The sequence below is a fragment of the Eschrichtius robustus genome, chromosome 7 (assembly GCF_028021215.1).
Source record: "Eschrichtius robustus isolate mEscRob2 chromosome 7, mEscRob2.pri, whole genome shotgun sequence".
Taxonomy (NCBI): domain Eukaryota; kingdom Metazoa; phylum Chordata; class Mammalia; order Artiodactyla; family Eschrichtiidae; genus Eschrichtius; species Eschrichtius robustus.
In genome coordinates, this window is record NC_090830.1 from 77,531,647 (window position 1) to 77,550,659 (window position 19,013).

At 38.4% G+C, this 19,013-nt stretch overlaps 1 protein-coding gene across 1 annotated transcript in view; it reads right to left on the reverse strand.

Annotated features, from left to right (window-relative positions):
* Positions 1-18,520, reverse strand: part of MICU1 (mitochondrial calcium uptake 1) — a 224,210-nt gene extending 205,690 nt beyond the window's left edge. The window contains exon 1 of the mRNA XM_068547778.1: positions 18,406-18,520. The gene's annotated coding sequence lies outside the window, so the exon portion shown is untranslated. The remainder of the gene's footprint in view (positions 1-18,405) is intronic.
* Positions 18,521-19,013: the final 493 nt, after the last annotated feature.

The window sequence follows — 19,013 nt, forward strand, 5'->3', positions numbered from 1 at the left end:
CTGATGTAGTTGAATTATATGACAGGGTAGGGAAAGGAAAATTTCAGGTTTGAATCATGAGAAGCGGGGTCCTTGGGAGCAAGTAAGTGTTGGGGATATCACAAAGAAGGGGAGCTCAATAAAGTGAAACCATAAGGTTCAGTATGATCTCCTGAGCTCACCTCCAAGGTACACATGTAGATCTTACCCTAAGCAGTATAGCAAAGGATCTATGAACTAAAATATGGGGTAGACCACCACCAAGGTTCAAGACTGGCCACTGTGTGGGGCACAAAAGGGACAAATATGGATAGTACTGCAAAGGCTATGAAAACTGAACTGACATTGGAACTACAACCCATAAAAGGTGGGTTGGAATTTGCAGCCTGAACCTAACTAGACCAACTGCCTGCTAAAGAAAAAAAACCAACATTCTTTACAGGATTTAAGTAAGATCTGTAGTGTCAAAACATGATATTCTAGGAGAATTATTTGCTCACAGACCCACTCCAAAAAACTATATAAAGTTCTTCAGATGGAAAAAAAAAATACTGGAGGGAAACTTGGAAATTCGGGAATGAAGGAAGAGCAACAGAAATTGGGTTTCATCGTTTCTGAAAAGTTTGCTGTAACTCTTACCTTTGTTCCTTTGTGTGTAATATGTCATTTTTCCTCTGAGTACTTGTTATTTGGTGCATGCTAGACTGGTAGCAATGGGTTCTCTGTTGTCCTGGGATAGCCACAATTTTCAACAGTGACCTTGTGTCACTGGGTCTTGTGCATGGAGCTTTCTCAGTGGCCCTGTCTCTCCTCAGATGTAGACTTCTGAAGATCTCAGCTTCTGACAGTTTCCTGCCCCTCCCCCAGCGGTTGAGGATTTCTTTTTCTTTTCTTCTTCTCTAGAGTTAATGGATTTTCACCTGTGCTCTGAGGTGACAGGGTTGCCTTACACACTGGTAAAATTAAAAGTCCAACAACACCACATATTGGCAAAGATCTGGAGCAAGGGGAACTCTCACACTTGATGTTGGAAGTGTAAATTGATTCGATCACTTTAGAAAAGTTTTACATTATCTTGATAAATTGAAGACATGAATACCTTTAACCCTGCAATTTTACTGTAGAAAAATTCAAACATATTCTGAGATATGAACAGGAATGTTCATTGCAACACTGCTTGTAATAACCAAAACTAGCAACAACCCAAATGTCTATCAACAGTTAAATGGATAAACATGTCCTAATTCCTAATGTGGATAATGAATAAACAGGGATCCACGCTATAGTCATTAATGAGTACCTTTATTTTTTTACACATTTCACTTCAAAATAAAATATTTTTTTTAAAAAAAGAATTACTAAATTAATTTTGGAAAATTTACATCCCCCCCCCAAATGCTTTACAAATAACGCACCGTAAGTCTCATAAATATAATGTTCAGTGGAAAAGCATATCATAAAAGAATATAGGGCTTCCCTGGTGGCGCAGTGGTTGAGAGTCTGCCTGCCAGTGCAGGGGACACGGGTTCGAGCCCTGGTCTGGGAGGATCCCACATGCCGCGGAGCAGCTGGGCCCGTGAGCCACAATTACTGAGCCTGTGCGTCTGGAGCCTGTGCTCCGCAACGGGAGAGGCTGCGACAGTGAGAGGCCCGCGCACCGCGATGAAGAGTGGCCCCCGCTTGCCACAACCAGAGAAAGCCCTCGCACAAAAACGAAGACCCAACACAGCCAAAAATAAATAAATAAATAAATAAATAAATAAATAAATAAATAAATAAAAAACCAATGGTCTGACTGAAATTTGCTTTAAAAAAAAAAAAAAGAATATACATGGTTAGGTTTCATCTATATAAAGTTCAAAAACAGACAAAACTAAGTGTTTAGTGATACACATAACCATGATTATCACCAAAATTCTGGAAGATAATTTATCTCCTGAAGAGATAAATTGTTTTATCAAATTATGCTCAGAGACTGAGATTGTCTTTGCCAATAACTTATTTAACACAGGTTCATTGCGGGAATTATATAATAATATGTCACAAGCCAACAGCATACAGGATAATGTCTCTTAATAAGCCAATACAGAAATATACTCTAAAGCAACGGTAGATTGCTTTGGGTGGCTGATTCAAATGATTACACTATTGTTCCAGGCAAAGAGGAGATGAAAGAAATAAAGCCCAAATTTAGTTGAGGTGTACCTTTCTATAAGTTGGTTTTCTGAACAGTCAGCTTAGCCAACCAAGAGCTTCCAGTGCAAACTGAAGTCCCTTGTTGCTAGAGCTGGATGCTAGTGGAATGAAGGCACCAGTGCTGGCTGACAAGATGATCTCCTTCACAAGACCGCTGCACTGTTTTCATCACTGCTGGCAAAGAGTAACCTTGCCACAGCAGGTCTTTGGAGAGTTATTTTAGATCAGCAAAGAGTAGCCTTGCCCAGATTGAACACTCTCAGTAAGTCCTCACAAGTTCTTGGTATTTAAAGTTTAAATGTTCATTACAACATAGTCACTCCTCCATATGTTCACATCAACAAGCACTTAGTAGCACAACAACTTTGATGATATCATCTTGACACAGCCTCCCCAATGTAAACAAATTCACCCTTAGATCAAAACAACTTCACTTAAGCCATAAACAAGTAGGTATGAAATCATAACAAACCAACACACAGCAAGCTGTGTGATCAAAGAAGGGCACATCTGGGACTTCTGGGGTGATGTAAATGTTCTTTTTGGCCTGATATGGCTCACTTTTTAAAATTATTCTTTAAAGTATACATATCTGTTTCATGTAGTCTTCTTTATGTGCTATATGCCATATCTATATGTGATATATACAATATAAAATTCTTTTTTAACGATACCCAACCATTCAAAAGCTGATATTAGGCTGAGTTAATCTAACCATACAAGAGAACAAACCTAAATGGCCTATGTAAACCTACAACCATATCCTCATTTGTAATTTGCTAACCGTCTAATTCATTCGTTGCTAAGTCTGTTTGCTTTGCTCATAAAGCTGTAACATGGGAATGTATAGCAAAAGCAGTGGTTGACTAAACCTAACTTTACAAAAAGCTGAGACTAACCCCAGGAAGAGCACATTTTTTAAAAATAAGGGAAACACAAAATTTTGATCAACAATAATGTATTATATGTACCATAGAACAAAGAATACTTTATGCGCTTCCCTATTAAATTAAAAGCTCTAAATCCTACTGTGATATAGAAATATGTGAACATAAAATGAAGGAATCAATATTTAATAAGAATGTCACCTTACGTTTGTAGAGAACTTTATATTTTAAAATGCTCCAACGAATACTCTCATTTGCACTATACTCAGTTTCCAGAAATGGAAAACGAGGTACCTGTATTAAAATGTAATAACAATTCCATGTCAGAACTCAACTGTGAGGCCATGACATGTTTCTCAGAGTCTCATTCAACAGCAAAGAATCTGTAAGAATAATATACATTTCTGCCAAAGGAAGTCTCTTTCTACATAAATAACAATTTCAGCGGAATTTTTTAGTGTTCACAACAACAGACATCTTTATTGATACTCTTTTACAACAATCTGTCTATATTTACGTTCTCTCTAGAAACAAACCTGCTAGGCTGACAGCAATATTAGATATTTCACAGGATGTTTTCCTGCCTTTTTTACCTTTACTCCAATTTCTATTTACCCAGGTACTTTTTTTTTTGTTTAAGACTTTCGCTTATTTACTTGAAGATGTTTTAAACCTTAGGATTTAATTAAAGCAAAATTAGAACATCACAAATTAAAGTTCTACTGAACATGTAGATAAGTTTGTATTGTTGTATATTTTGTTTTGTTCTGCTTTGTTTAATAAACTGAGGCCCAGAAAGTTAACTGTCTTACTCAAGGTAATCTAGTTAACTTGACCTCTTACTGGCCATTAATTTTGAAGTCAGCCAGACCTGTGTTTCTGACTTTGGCAACTTTGTGCTTCCATAGAACAGGGATACTTACTGCAAAGAACTATGAGGAGGATTAAATGAGAAAATGCTTGTAAAAAGCTGAGCACGGTAGCAAATTATGAATAAATGTTTGTTTGGAAGGCAATATAAGAGAATGCTGCTAACGGTGATAAATCAAATAAAAACTGTATAGTGTAACATAAATTTCACTAAAATGTTACATAAACATATAACGCCTAAATATTTTCCTTTTAATGCAAACATTAAAACACAGAATAAGACTCCAATCATAAACTTATCTATAATCTATCCTTGCTATCTAATCAAGGAAATGGACATTTTTGTTTCTTTTTCTAATCTAAATACCATTTCAAATCCATGGAATCACTTTGCCATTTCTAAGAAACCTTGCATTTTGACTCAAAACTATCTACTCCAACAAGAAAAAAACAAACAACCCAATTCAAAAATGGGCAAAGGATTTGAACAGCCATGTCTCCAAGGAAGATATACAAATGGTCAATAAGTACATGAAATGATGCTCAACATTATTAGTCATTAGGGAAATGCAAATCAAAACCACAATTAGATACCACTTTACACCCATGAGGATGGCTATTATCAAAAAAACAAAAGCAAACAAAAAAGAAACAGAAAACAACAAGTGCTGGAGAAAATGTGAAGAAATTGGACCCTTGTACACGGCTGGTAGGAATGTAAAACAGTGCAGCCGCTATGGAAAACAGTTAAACATAGAATTACCATGTGATCCAGCAATTCCAACCTTAAGTATATATCCACAAGAATTAAAAGCAGAGATTCAGGGACTTCCTGGGTCCAGTGCTTAAGAATCTGCCTTCCAATGCAGATGACCAGGTTCGATCCCTGGTCAGGGAACTAAGATCCCACATGCTGCAGGGCAACTAAACCCATGCACTGCAACTACTGAGCCAGCGCACTCTAGAGCCTGCACACCACAACTAGAGAGCCTGCATGCAGCAAGTACTGAGCCCGTGAGCTCTGAGGCCCATACACCACAACTAGAGAGAAGCCTGTGCGCGCCACAATGAAGAGCTCGCATGCTGCAATGAAAAGATCCTGCATGCCGCAACGAAGACCCAACACAGCCAAATAAATAAATAAATGCAGAGATTCAAACAGATACTTGTATACCAGTGTTCATAGCAACATTATTCACAATAGCCAAAAGGTGGAAATAGCCCAGAAGTCCAACAACAGAAAAACAGATAAAAAAAATATTCTGTGTACATACAATTGATTATTTGGCCTTAAAAAGAAATGAAATTCTGATACACACTACAACATAGTAGTCAGATTCTATTTTTAGCTTTGGGTCCTTTAAATTCCCCTGTACCCCTTATGGCAGCGTGTAGTGCAGCTGCAAACGCCTCCAGATCATCATCCACCCTATCCTGCCTGCATGTAAGTTACCCACAACAAACTTCATAAATGCACTTTATGGAGTTGCCTGCTTTGTTTTTTGGTCTCAAAGTTCCTTCTCAGTTCAGAAAATATTATTCAATATCTCTGCTTTCCAACATGGGTCAACAGTAGGCTATTAGTAGTTAAGTTTGGGGGGAGTCAAAAGCTATATGTGGATTTTTGACTGCTCAGCGGGGGCGGGGGGGGGGTGTCAGTGCCCCTAACCTCCACCTTGCTCAAGGGTCAACCATAATTACCAACCTACAAAGAGGGAACCAAGAAACTATATACCCAGACCTCACTCGTCTCCCATCCTCTGCCACTGGCCAAACCCTACTGGATACCAGAGCGAATGGAGCTTGTAGCATGTAGTCCATAAAGGTCAGCTTCTTGGAGCACAAGCAGGATGGAGAAGGGTAAAGAGTGAATATAGGGACTTCCCTGGCGGTCCAGTGATTAAGACTACACGCTTCCACTGCAGGGGGAATGGGTTCGATCCCTGGTCAGGGAACTAAGATCCCCACGTGCCGCAGCACAGCCAAAAACAAAAAAAGAGTGAATATAGAGGGAGCAAATGAAGACTATCGAGCACAATAAGACATACTACTTTACTTCACATTTCTATTTTATCATACAAAAGGAAGAATTATAATAAACATATTTTTCAGTACAAAGAAGTTGTTCCTGTTGCCACAAAAAGTAGGGAAGTGAATAGGTTAAAAAGAGAAAGGTTTTTTGTTGTTATTTAAAAAGAAAAGAAACCCACACATTTTTTAAAAATTTTTTTTCTTTTAATTAATTAATTAATTATTTATTTTATTTTTGGCTGCATTGGGTCTTCGTTTCTGTGCGAGGGCTTTTTCGACTTGTGGCGTGCGGGGGCCACTCTTCATCGCAGTGCACGGGCCTCTCAGTGTCGCGGCCTCTCTTGTTGCGGAGCACAAGCTCCAGACGCGCAGGCTCAGTAGTTGTGGCTCACGGGCCTAGTTGCTCCACGGCATGTGGGATCTTCCCAGACCAGGGCTCGAACCCATGTCCCCTGCATTGGCAGGCAGACTCTCAACCACTGCGCCCCCAGGGAAGCCCAACCCACACATTTTTGATAAGAGGATTCAGTACACATTCTGCCACAATACCTTTGCAAACACAGAGATAAAATATGAAGAAAGAAAAAGGAACAATATACCAGAATATTAGAGCTAAAAGAGACCTTAGAAATTTTCAAATTTTCAGTACAAAAGGAAACAGGCCAGAGAGGATGATTCTTCAAGAAACGTCATTAAAATCATAAAGCTACTTAGCAGCAAAGTTGGAAACAGAAACTAGGTCTAGTAACTCCCATAACTACTTGTCTAATTCTCTTCCCATCATACTTACACTATAGAAATTAAGCTGGAAATGCTTCATATTGGGAAAATTAACTATCAAACAAGTTAAAAAACAATAACCACCACTGAGACTCATAGGTTAGAATGCTTCTTATAGTAGTAGAACCCTAGGTTTCCCACAATAACAATATTCTGCCCTCTACCCTCTTAACCAAAAAATGACACTGTGTGAATCTTAATACAGTACACATAGTACCTAGAAGTTGAACAGAGACTTAACCTGAGCTTAAGAAAATATGCAGTCAGGAAAGAAATTATCAATGAGTTGAGAGCCATTTTCCTATAGAGCATGAAATTAAAACCTCTGGGTTAAATAAGTAATGGGAGTAATCTAAAGCTTTGACAATTGAATTGCTCCTTCAAAAGCTAGGATATATATGAAGAATGCATACTCCATTGGTCAGGATGAACACAAAAATCACTTCCTAAAAAGGACACTAATTATATACTTAGTTAAAAAAAAAAAAAAAGAGTAAAAATGGAGTATCTGGAAGACAAAACCCATAAAATCAATTATAAAGAGAAACTAATAAAAAAAAAAAGGATTGAGAAACTAAGTGTTAAAGATTAAATTATTTATAAAAGTAAAAGCAAATTAAAAATGGCTTCTTGGGCTTCCCTGGTGGCGCAGTGGTTGAGAGTCCGCCTGCCAATGCAGGGGACACAGGTTCGAGCCCTGGTCTGGGAAGATCCCACATGCTGCAGAGCAGCTAGGCCCATGCGCCACAACTACTGAGTCCACGTGCCACAACTACTGAGCCTGCCCGCCACAACTACCGGAGCCCGTGCTCCGCAACAACAAGAGCCAATGCAATGGGAAGCCCGTGCACAGCAATGAGGAGTAGCCCCTGCTCGCTGCAACTAAAGAAAGCCCGCGTGCAGCAACAAAGACCCAATGCAGCCAAAAATAAATAAATAATTTTTTTTTTTTTAAATGGCTTCTTTTGGGACATCCCCGGTGGCGCAGTGGTTAAGAATCTGCCTGCCAATGAAGGGGACACAAAATCGATCCCAGGCCCAGGAAGATCCATATGCTGCAGAGCAACTAAGCCCATGTGCCACAACTACTGAGCCTGCACTCTAGAGCCCACGTGCCACAACTACTGAAGCCCGTGCACCCTAGTGCCCGCCTGTCACAACTACTGAGCCTGCATGCTGCAACTACTGAAGCCTGTGCGCCTAGAACCTGTGCTCCGCAACAAGAGAAGCCACCGAAATGAGAAGCCCGTGCACTGCAATGAAGAGTAGCCCCCACTCGTTGCAACTAGAGAAAGCCCACGCACAGCAACGAAGACCCAAAGCCAAAAAAAAAAAGACTTCTTTTCCATTAAAGAGAGATATTAACGGGGCTTCCCTGGTGGTGCAGTGGTTAAGAATCCACCTGCCAATGCACGGGACATGGGTTCGAGCCCTGGTCCAGGAGGATCCCACATGCCGTGGAGCAACTAAGCCCGTGTGCCACAACTACTAAGCCTGCACTCTAGAGCCTGTGAGTCACAACTACTGAGCACGCGAGCCACAACTACTGACGCCCGCACACCTAGAGCCTATGTTCTGCGACAAGAGAAGCCACTGCAATGAGAAGCCCACGCACCGAAACGAAGAGTAGCCCCCATCGCCGCAACTAGAGAAAGCCTGCGCGCAGCAACAAAGACCCAACTCAGCCCAAAATAAATAAATAAATAAATATTTTAAAAAAGAAAGATATTAACATCAAACCTTTATAGTTCATTTAAAAACTTTCAAACACTCAGAAAATTTCAAAGAATACTATTATGAACACCACATGTACATTACCTAGATTGAACAATTAACATTTCACCTATTTGCTTCATCTATCTATGTCTATCAGGCTATTTTTAAGGCTGACAACTTCAAAGTTACAGACATTAAAACACTTTAAATATTTCAATAATATTTTCCTACATAACTACAATACCATTATCACACTTATTCAAATTAATTGCAATTTCCTAATATCTTCTAATAGTAGTACGTATTCAAACTTCCACAAAATATATAGCTGATTTTTCAAACTAGGATCCACACAAAAATCATGTATTATCTTTGGTTTTGTTTCTCTAATCTCTCTAATCTAGAATAGTTCCTTCATATACAACCTTTTTCTCCCCTGACCACCCTAATCTTATTTTATTAGCTATACATAAAATTTATCCACACCCAGTAGAATGGCTATTCTATGTTTGTTTGTTTATTCATTATACGAAAGTGGAATCCTTAGGGAAAAAAACAAAAAAAGAAAGTGGAATCCTTGTGCACTGCTAATGGGAATGTAAGATGGTGCAGCCACTACAAAAAACAGTATGGCAATTCCTCAAAAAATTAAACATAGAATTACCATATGATCCAGCAACTCCACTCTGGGGTATATACCCAAAAGAACTGAAAGCAGAGACTTAAACAGGTATTTGTACACCCATGCTCATAGCAGCACTATTCACAGTAGCCAAATGGTGAAAGCAACACAAGTGTCCATCAACATGAATGGATAAACAAAATGTGGTTTATAAACACAATGGAATATTACTCAGCCATAAAAAGGAAATCCTGACACATGCTCCAACATGTATGAATCTTGATGACATTATGCTAAGTGAAATAAATCAGTCACAAAAAGATAAACACTGTATGATTCTGCTTATATGAGGCACCTAGAGTAGTCAAAATCACAGAGACAGAAAGTAGAATTGTGGTTGCCAGGGACTGGAAGGAGGGGTATTGGAGAGTTATTTAATGGATGCAGCATTTCACTTCTACATGATGAAAATAGTTCTTGAGATGGATGATAGTGATGGTTTCACAAGAATCTGAATGTACTTAATACCATTGAAGTGTACACTTAAAAAATGGTTAAGATGGTAAATTTTATATTATGTGTATTGTACCACAATTTTTAAAATTGAAGAAAAAGGAAGGAAATTCTGATACATCCTACAACATGCATGAACCTTAAAGACTTAAACTAAGTGAAACAAGCCAATCACAAAAAGACAAATACTATATGATTCCACATATATGACAAACCTACAGCAGTGAAATTCAAAGAAACAGAAAGTAGTATGGTGATGCCAGAGACTGAGGGGAGAAGGAAGTAGAGAGTTATTGTTTAATGGGTATAGTTTTCTGTTTGAGAAGAAGAAAAAATTCCAGAAATGAATGGTGGTGATAATTGTACAACAATGCAGATACACTTTATGCCTGCCAATTGTGTACTTTTAAATGTTTTTTTTAAAATGGTAATTTTTTTAAAACAGTGGTAAAATATACATGAAATTTACCATTTTAACCATTTTAAAGCTTATAGTAAGTATATTCACCACACTGTGCAATCACAGCACAACCCTAATTTTTTAACAGAACAGGACATCTATATTGCATTTCTCAAATTCTGTATTTATCTAATTGCTTCCTTGTAGAATGGTTTAAATATTTCTCTAGCCCCTTTATTTCCTGTAAACTGGAAGTTACATCTTGACTTGTGTTCTTCTCCCATGTCTAATCTGCCATTAATAACATCAAGTGTATCTTTCATCTCAGACATTGTAGTTTCCATCTCTGGAGGTTCAGTTGGGTCTTTTTTATATCTTCCATGTTTCTATTTAAACATTCGCTCTTTCTTCTAGTTTCCTGACCATACGGAATACAGTTTTAAAAAACTGTTTTACCATCCCTCTCCACTAATTCTATCACCTGTGTCCTTCTGTTTCAGTTTTCATTGTTTTTCTTGTCATTATGAGTCATATTTTCCTGCTCCTTTGCATGCCTAGTAATTTCTGATTGGATGCCAGACACTGTGAATTTTACCTTTTTGGGTGCTGGATATTTTTGTATTCCTGAATTTGTTCTTGAGCTTAGTTCTAGGACATGAATACGTTACTTAGAAACAGTTTGACTGTTTCAGGTCTTGCTTTTAAGTTTTTTTGGCTGGGTCAGAGCAGTGTTTAGTTTAAGGCTAATTTACCCCACTACTCAGGCAAAACCCTTCTGAGTACAGTAGTCCCCCCTTAACTGTGGTTTGGCTTTCTGTAGCTTGTTACCAACAGTTAACCTTGATCCAAGAATATTAAATGCAAAATTCCAGAAATAAACAATTCATAAGTTTTAAACTATGTGCTATTCTGAGTAGCCTGATGAAATCTCACACTGTCCTGCTCCGTGCCCCGTCCCCTGTCCCGCCTGCCCCGCATATGAATCGTCCCTTTGTCCATCATATTCATGCTTTATATGCTACTCACCAGTTAGTATACACAGGCTTTGGTACTCCCCAGTTTCAGGCATCCACTGGGGGTCTTCGAATGTATCACCCACATATAAGGGGGGACTACTGTACTCCACCTGGTGACCTGTTAAAATATATTCCACTCTGGCTGGTAGGAAAAAACACTATCCCTGCCTTTGTTCGCTCTTTTCAGGTAGTTCTCCTAGCCTCGGGTAGTTTCCTCACATGTAGTCACTGATCAATTCTCAGCTGAATACATGAGGGTTCTCCCTCCTTCTGGCTCTCTCATCTCTAGCATTCTGCCCAGCAAACTCCAGTTGTCTTGGCCTCCCCAGACTCTCTCAATTCAGGAAGACCACTGTGCTCTGCCTGGGTTCGCCCCCCCTACTCTGCAGCTGGGAAATGCTCTCCAGGCAGCAAGTCAGAACAATCACAGAGCTCACCTCATTTGTTTCCCATCTCTCAGGGATCACTCTCCTTTGCTGCACAATGTCCAAAATCCAGGAAACAACTGTTTTGTATATTTTGTCTCCCCTTGTAGCAGCTCCAGGTGGGAGGGTAAATATGGTCCCTGTTATTCCTTCTTCACAGGAAATGGAAGTTAAGATCAATTTTTCTGTCCCTTTTATTCCTCATTGTCTTTGTATATTATTTTAAGGCAACTCTCAGACATGGTATCATTTCACTGCTATATAGTTTAGTATGCCTCTCCAAAAACATGGACTTTCTTTCTACATAAACATGTCACTGTTATACTTAACAAATTTAACAATAATTCCCTGGTATCATCTAATGTCCAGTCCACATTCCAATTTCCCCAACTTTTCAAAAAATTCTTTTCCTTGTAAACAACTGGTTGTTCAAATTCTCTTTAATGCTAGCATCTAATGAACACTACTCTGTGAGGGATACTATGCTAAATGTTTGATATCCATTGCCTTATTTAATCCTCAATAACCCTGAGCTAAGTATTATTATCATTTCTATTTTACTGAGAAGGACACCAAAGCTCAACACTTTTAAGAAATTTGCCAGTGGATGGCAGGGGAGGGTTTCTCTGATCCCAAGGCCATTGCTCTTAACCATTATGCTTCATTACCATCTCAGGAATTATGAGGATAGAAAGTCAGATGATATCAATGCTTAAGTTGAAAATCAAATTCTGAAACAACTTAATTTAAATGTTATCATAGATCAAAGACCCAAGAAAATTAGCAATGCTTCTTTATTTGAAATACATTACAATAGAATCTACTTGATCATTTTTAAAAATACAATTTCCAAATCTAAAAGTAAGTTTGATTTGAACAAGGAAGGAACATGATTGAAATACAAATTAACTATCATCTGAAACTAGCAAATGTAGATATAAGTGTATTTATAATAATCCACAATTCTGTCAAATAGAATGTGCTGGGATGATAGAAATGTTTCATATCTGCACTGTTCAACACAGTAACCACTAAAACAACCCAATCAAAAAATGGGAGGAAGACCGAAATAGACATTTCTCCAAAGAAGACATACAGATGGCCAAGAGGCACATGAAAAGATGCTCAACATCGCTAATTAGTAAAGAAATGCAAATCAAAACTATAATGAGGTATCACCTCACACCTGTCAGAATGGCCATCATCAAAAAATCTACAGGGCTTCCCTGGTGGCGCAGTGGTTGAGAAATCTGCCTGCCAATGCAGGGGACACGGGTTCGAGCCCTGGTCTGGGAAGATCCCACATGCCGCGGAGCAGCTGGGCCCGTGAGCCACAATTACTGAGCCTGCGCGTCTGGAGCCCGTGCTCCGCAACAAGAGAGGCCGCGATAGTGAGAGGCCCGCGCACCGCGATGAAGAGTGGTCCCTGCCTGCCACAACTGGAGAAAGCCCTCGCACAGAAACGAAGACCCAACACAGCCATAATTAATTAATTAATTAATTAATTAATTAATGAAAATTTTAAAAAAGTAACCTTACTAAAAAAAAATCTACAAACAATAAATGCTGGAGAGGGTGTGGAGAAAAGGGAACCCTCTTGCACTGTTGGTGGGAATGTAAATTGATACAGCCACTATGGAGAACAGTATGGAGGTTCCTTGAAAAACTAAAAATAGAATTACCATATGACCCAGCAATCCCACTACTGGGCATATATCCAGAGAAAACCATAACTCAAAAAGACACATGCACCCCAATGTTCACTGCAGCACTATTTACAATAGCCAGGTCATTGAAGCAACCCAAATGCCCATCAACAGACGAATGGATAAAGAAGATGTGGTACATATATACAATGGAATATTACTCAGCCATAAAATGGAACGAAATTGGGTCATTTGTAGAGATGTGGTTGGACCTACAGACTATCATACAGAGTGAAGTAAGTCAGAAAGAGAAAAACAAATATCGTATATTAATGCATATATGTGGAATCTACAAGAATGGTAGAGATGAACCTGTTTGCAAGGCAGAAATAGAGACACAGACGTAGAGAACAAACGTATGGACACCAAGGGGGGGATGGGGTGGTGGGATGAATTGGGAGATTGGGATTGACATATATACACTAACTAATATATATAAAATAGATAACTAATAAGAACCTGTTATATAGCACAGGGAACTCTACTTCACTTCACTATACAGTAGAAACTAACACAACATTGTAAAACAACTATACCCCAATTACCTAAAGTCACCATAAATTCTGACCTGAACTTTCAATGTGCTCAATGCTTAGCTCCCTTTGTATAGTGAAGGAACATGCTATCTTCCACTTACTGAGCTTTACTGAGCTCAGAGTTTGTGTAAAATTCACTCAATACATTCCCCCAGCCTGACAGTTATACTTGGAGGAGGCAATCTTTACTTTTTATGTTTTTTTAATTGAAATATAGTTAATTTACAGTGTTGTGTTAGTTTCAAGTATACAGCAAAGTGATTCAGTTATACACACATATATGTGTGTGTGTCTATATATATATATATTCTTTTTCAGATTCTTTTCCACTTTAGGTTATTACAAGATATTGAGTATAGTTTCCTGTGCTACATAGTATGTCCTTGTTGTTTACCTATTTTATATATTGTAGTGTATATATGTTAATTCCAAACGCCTAATTTATCTCTCCCCTGCCCCAGCCCCACTATCCCCTTTGATAACCGTAAGTTTGTTTTCTATGTCTCTGAGTCTGTTTCTGTTTTGTAAATAAGTTCATTTGTATCATTTTTTCAGATTCTACATATAAGTGATATCATATGTTTGTCTTTCTCTGTCTGACTTACTTCACTTAATGTAATAGTCTCTAGGTCCATCCATGTTGCTACAAATGGCATTATTTCATTCTTTTTTATGGCTAATATTCTATTGTATATATGTACCACATCTTCTTTACCCATTCATCTGTCAATGAACATTTAGGTTGTTTCCATGTCTTGGCTATTGTAAATGGTGCTGCTGTGAACACTGGGGTGCACGTATCTTTTCAAATTAGAGTTTTCATCTTTTCCAGATACATGGCCAGGAGTGGGTTGCAAGATCATATGGTAACTCTATTTTTAGTTTTTTAAGGAACCTCCACACTGTTCTCCATAGTGGCTGCACCAGTTTACACTCCCACCAACGGTGTAGGAGGGTTCATTTTTCTACACACCCTCTCCAGCATTTATTATTTGTAGATTTTTTGATGATGGACATTCTGACTGGTGTGAGGTGATACCTCATTGTAGTTTTGATTTGCATTTCTCTAATACTTAATGATATTGAGCATCTTTTCATGTGCCTGTTGGCCATCTGGATGTTTTCTTTGGAGAAATGTCTATTTAGATCTTCTGCCCATTTTTTTGACTGGGTTGTATTTTTTATATATATCAAGCTGTGTGAGCTTAAGCAATCTTTAAAAACTTAGGCAGTCTGCTAATAATTATGTAGTTTAAACAAAGTTTTCTCATTTATTGCTATATATGCAATATAGAATTTTAAAACCTGCTAAAATCAAGACAAGCTGAATAAAGAACAATCTTGCTAATTCTGCAGACACCTATATATTTTAAACTCTCTGGGGCTAAGCATTCTGAAATTGGGAAAATAAACTCTTCTAGACATTATTTTTTGTCATTGTTAATATTAACAATTACATTTAATGAGAATCTACTACATCCTAGGCACTTGGCATATATTAATTAATCCTTACAAGACCCTTTGAGATAGGTATTATCATCTCCATTTGTAAATGAAATAATCTCAAGTTCAGAGAGATTAAGTAACTTGCTCAATATCAAGTGATGGAGTTGGGTTTTAGAATATAGACCTGCCTGTCTAAACTAAAGCCTGGTAGCCAATTGTTAGCCACCAATGTTAGCAATCAAAGTTCAAATGTCCATTGAATCGAGCTACTAACATCTTTTAAATGAAAACAAGAGTAAACAATATGTTGATTCTATCACATTTTCTCTTAAAATATAATGAACCGACAGAATAATCCATAAAGATATAAAACCAGACATTAATGTTAACTGTAGTTTTAAAGTTAACACCCAGTGACAACAATTAGTGACTATTATCTTTTATATTTTACACAATGTCAAAATAAAGTAGTTTCTATGCAGATTTTTGAACATGGAATAATTAAAAGAATCAGCATGTAATCATATTTACTATATACACTTAAATATTTAAAACACTTTTATTTACTGTTTATAAACTACAGTTTATATAATCAAGTTCACCCACAGTACAAAAAATACTTACCAATAATCAATTTTAACAAGCTGGCCAAATATACAATATATTTAAAGTTAGAAAATCTGAATACTCCAGAGCATGAGTACTTACACATGTAATAACAATACAAATAGGTGCAAAGAGTTTAAATTTCAAGTTTTATAAATTAATAAAATAATACACATTAAAAAAGGAAACATCAACATGTAAATTTTAAAATACAATTAATTTATACTGGGAAAGGAAAGCAATTAATTTTTAAAAAATATATGTAATATTATTTTAGTGAACATCTGCTGTTTTTGTCTGCCCAGCAATCCTTCTGCCTTCTCCAGGAAATGACACCTCAATTTTCCTTTAGGAACTGTATGTCACCTACCCTTAATTCATGTGGTTTGAAAATGTATCCCCCTCCACCCCACTCCAGGGTGGGAATAAGATCCAATCCTAGCCACACAAAGCATTCCAACTGTCTGGCCACAGAGATTGCCTCTAAGATGGGCAATGACCCAAGTCAGGCCAAGGAGACTCCCACACAGTCGTTTGGTGTTATCATAGAGAAAGGGAAATCTTCTCTCTTCTGGAGTTTCTGAGGTTGTAGGATGTAAGCCTAATACTATTAGTACCATTTTCCCCAGGGAGTCTGACTCCAGACTCTACTTTTCCACACTGACTCCCAAAAATGCAAGGGGAACTAGTGGTTACCTGGTGGCAGGGAAAAGATAAATTAGGATTTCAACTTTGTGTCATACTTTCTACAATGTTTTTATTTTTCAAAAATAAGCACATATTACTTTTATAATAGGAAATATAAAACATTTAAAAATACTAGCCTTGTGTTTTGTTCTCATATATGCTGAGATATCAATATCTCATGTCTTAAAAGCATTAATAATTTTCTCATAATTTACAAAAGTGAGTAAACATCTACTTAAAAAGAATCAGCTTTTTCCCTTGGCACGAAATCAAGCTATTTTCATTTTGAGTGGGGGGAAAAAAGCTGTGAGTAAACTTTTTAAAAAAATTGGCTCTCTTTTAAAGGAAATAGTAAAAAAAAAACTCTACTCCTTATGGAAAAAAAAATGGTAAACATTCAGCAATTGCTGCAGCCATTGTAAAAATTGCTCAAGAGGGAAAACTAAAGATTGAAAGTGGCCAAATTAGGTATAATAACTTTATCAATTACTTTAATCCTATAATTCTGAATAATATAAAATCTGAAGTGTCAGTTAAATCTTTCAGTTATAATTATTTTACATAATATTGCATTATGGGAGAAATTAGATACCATTGGTAAATACAGGAAAGTCACTCTCAAAATGCACCCCTTGGAAATGTTAAAAAGTTTACTGAATATAGTAAATGTTCTATAGATTATAAATGAAGATAGCAATACACTCTTTTGTTCTCTTGCTCTTATTAGTTTCTATCACTCTTTCCTTTTCCCCCCAGGCACACAACCAACTCCTGAATCTTTCCTTTTTGTTAGCATTACTTTGTGTCTTATAATCCTCAGTAAGGACACTTAGAGCAGCTAGAGGCCAGAGCCACCTTCTCACAAACAAGTGGCAGTGGGTTCTAAAAATTTTTTAGAGTAAGGCAATATTTAACAAGCTCAATACCTTACCCAACGCTAGGAAGATAACGGGTGGTCGAACTGGCCAACACCTGTCTCAAGATGCTGGCATTTTATTAATTTGTCATACAGTTTAATGAAACCTAAACTCTCCTACAGCTATCAACCCCAAACTGTTTCACTCCTTTCTACTGCTAGATCACTTGCACATGTAACTCAAAGGAATACTTTAACATAAACAAAGGTATACCCAAGAAACTGCCCCCAAACCGATAGACACACCTATTGATACTTATAAAACAGAAATAAAATAGGACTTTCCAGGTACCACAAGAAAAATAAAGTATTTTACTCTAGTCCCTTAACTATAATATGGTTATTCTACTTATATTTATAAATATCTACAATACTTTTTAGGCATCTGAAAGAGAAGATAAAGAAACCATGACATAACAAGAGATCGCAACCTAAAAAACAGTTTGTTTTAAACTCTTTTCCGAACAGTCACACTGAGTCAATAACGCCCGGCTCATTCTCAAAGCATCGTATTGTGGGCCAGGATAGTATGGTGAGAAGGAAACTTGACAGAGAATGAAAACTGGTTACGGCACTGGGAAAGATAAAAACTGAACAGTCCAAGAAGCCTGCACTTTGTTATGTTCCTTCAGGTCCCAGTGATTTTTCCACTTCTTTCTTCGTTTCAAAGATTAATACTTCCCCCATCAGAGATCTAACTGTAAACTCCGCACCCACTTCCAACCACATCCACAAATCCCAAGGATGTGTCCCTGGTCACCCGTGAGAAGAGGGACGTCGGCGCTCAAGTGAACCCTGCGGTTGGGAACTCGGTAGTAGAAGTTCTCCTGGGACAGGGAGAAGGGATTGGGTGAGGTGAAGGTAAAGCCGAGGAAGGGAAGAAGGCAGGACTAAGGACTGCTCTCAAACCCCTAAACTGAGCACATCAGGGAGAGACAGCTATCCCGCTCGACCAGAGAAGTCGCCTGACCCCAGAGCAGACAAACAGCCGGAAACAGCCGGCCCCGCAGGTCAAGTCCTTTCGTCTTTCCTAAAAGGCTGTCTCCTTATACCCTTCAGAGTCCAGGACTTACCCGTCCACGCTGGAACTCCAGCTGCTTCTCCGTCAAAGCCGCCCACCTCTGAAAACCATAGAGACGAAGAAACAGGCGAGGCCAAGCTCCACCTCCACCGCCCACCCTCACGTGACTCTCCTAGCCGCTGAGCCTGTCGGGATCGTGGTGAAACGCGTGTGGGAGGGGCACGGAGGAAAAGGAGTGGGGAGAGCCCAGGGAAGCAACCGGCCCCTCCCCGGCCTCGGGCCCCGCCCCGGCCTCGGGCCCCGCCCACTCAGTGTTTAGGCGGGAAGGTGAGCGAGTACCCGGAAGATGTCTGGCTTTTTCTCTGGCGTTCCTCCCTCCCCGCCCCCCCACACAAGGGGTACAGGAGTCTTTTAAAGAGATTTATTGTGCGTGCTGCCACCTTGTTGGTACCCTTTTACGTGTTGGCTAAGCAAAAAGGAGTCAGTGAAAAGGAAATTGGACCACAGTGAGTTGGGAATTGTTCTTTTCGAACTGCATCTATGAGATTTAGGCGTCTGACAAAATTTGTCTATTTCTCGACCTTGAAGCTTTTTTCAATTTAGAAACCGCCTCACCGCTTCCTCTACTGTGAGGTTTCTCAAATGTTCTCTTTGCAAACT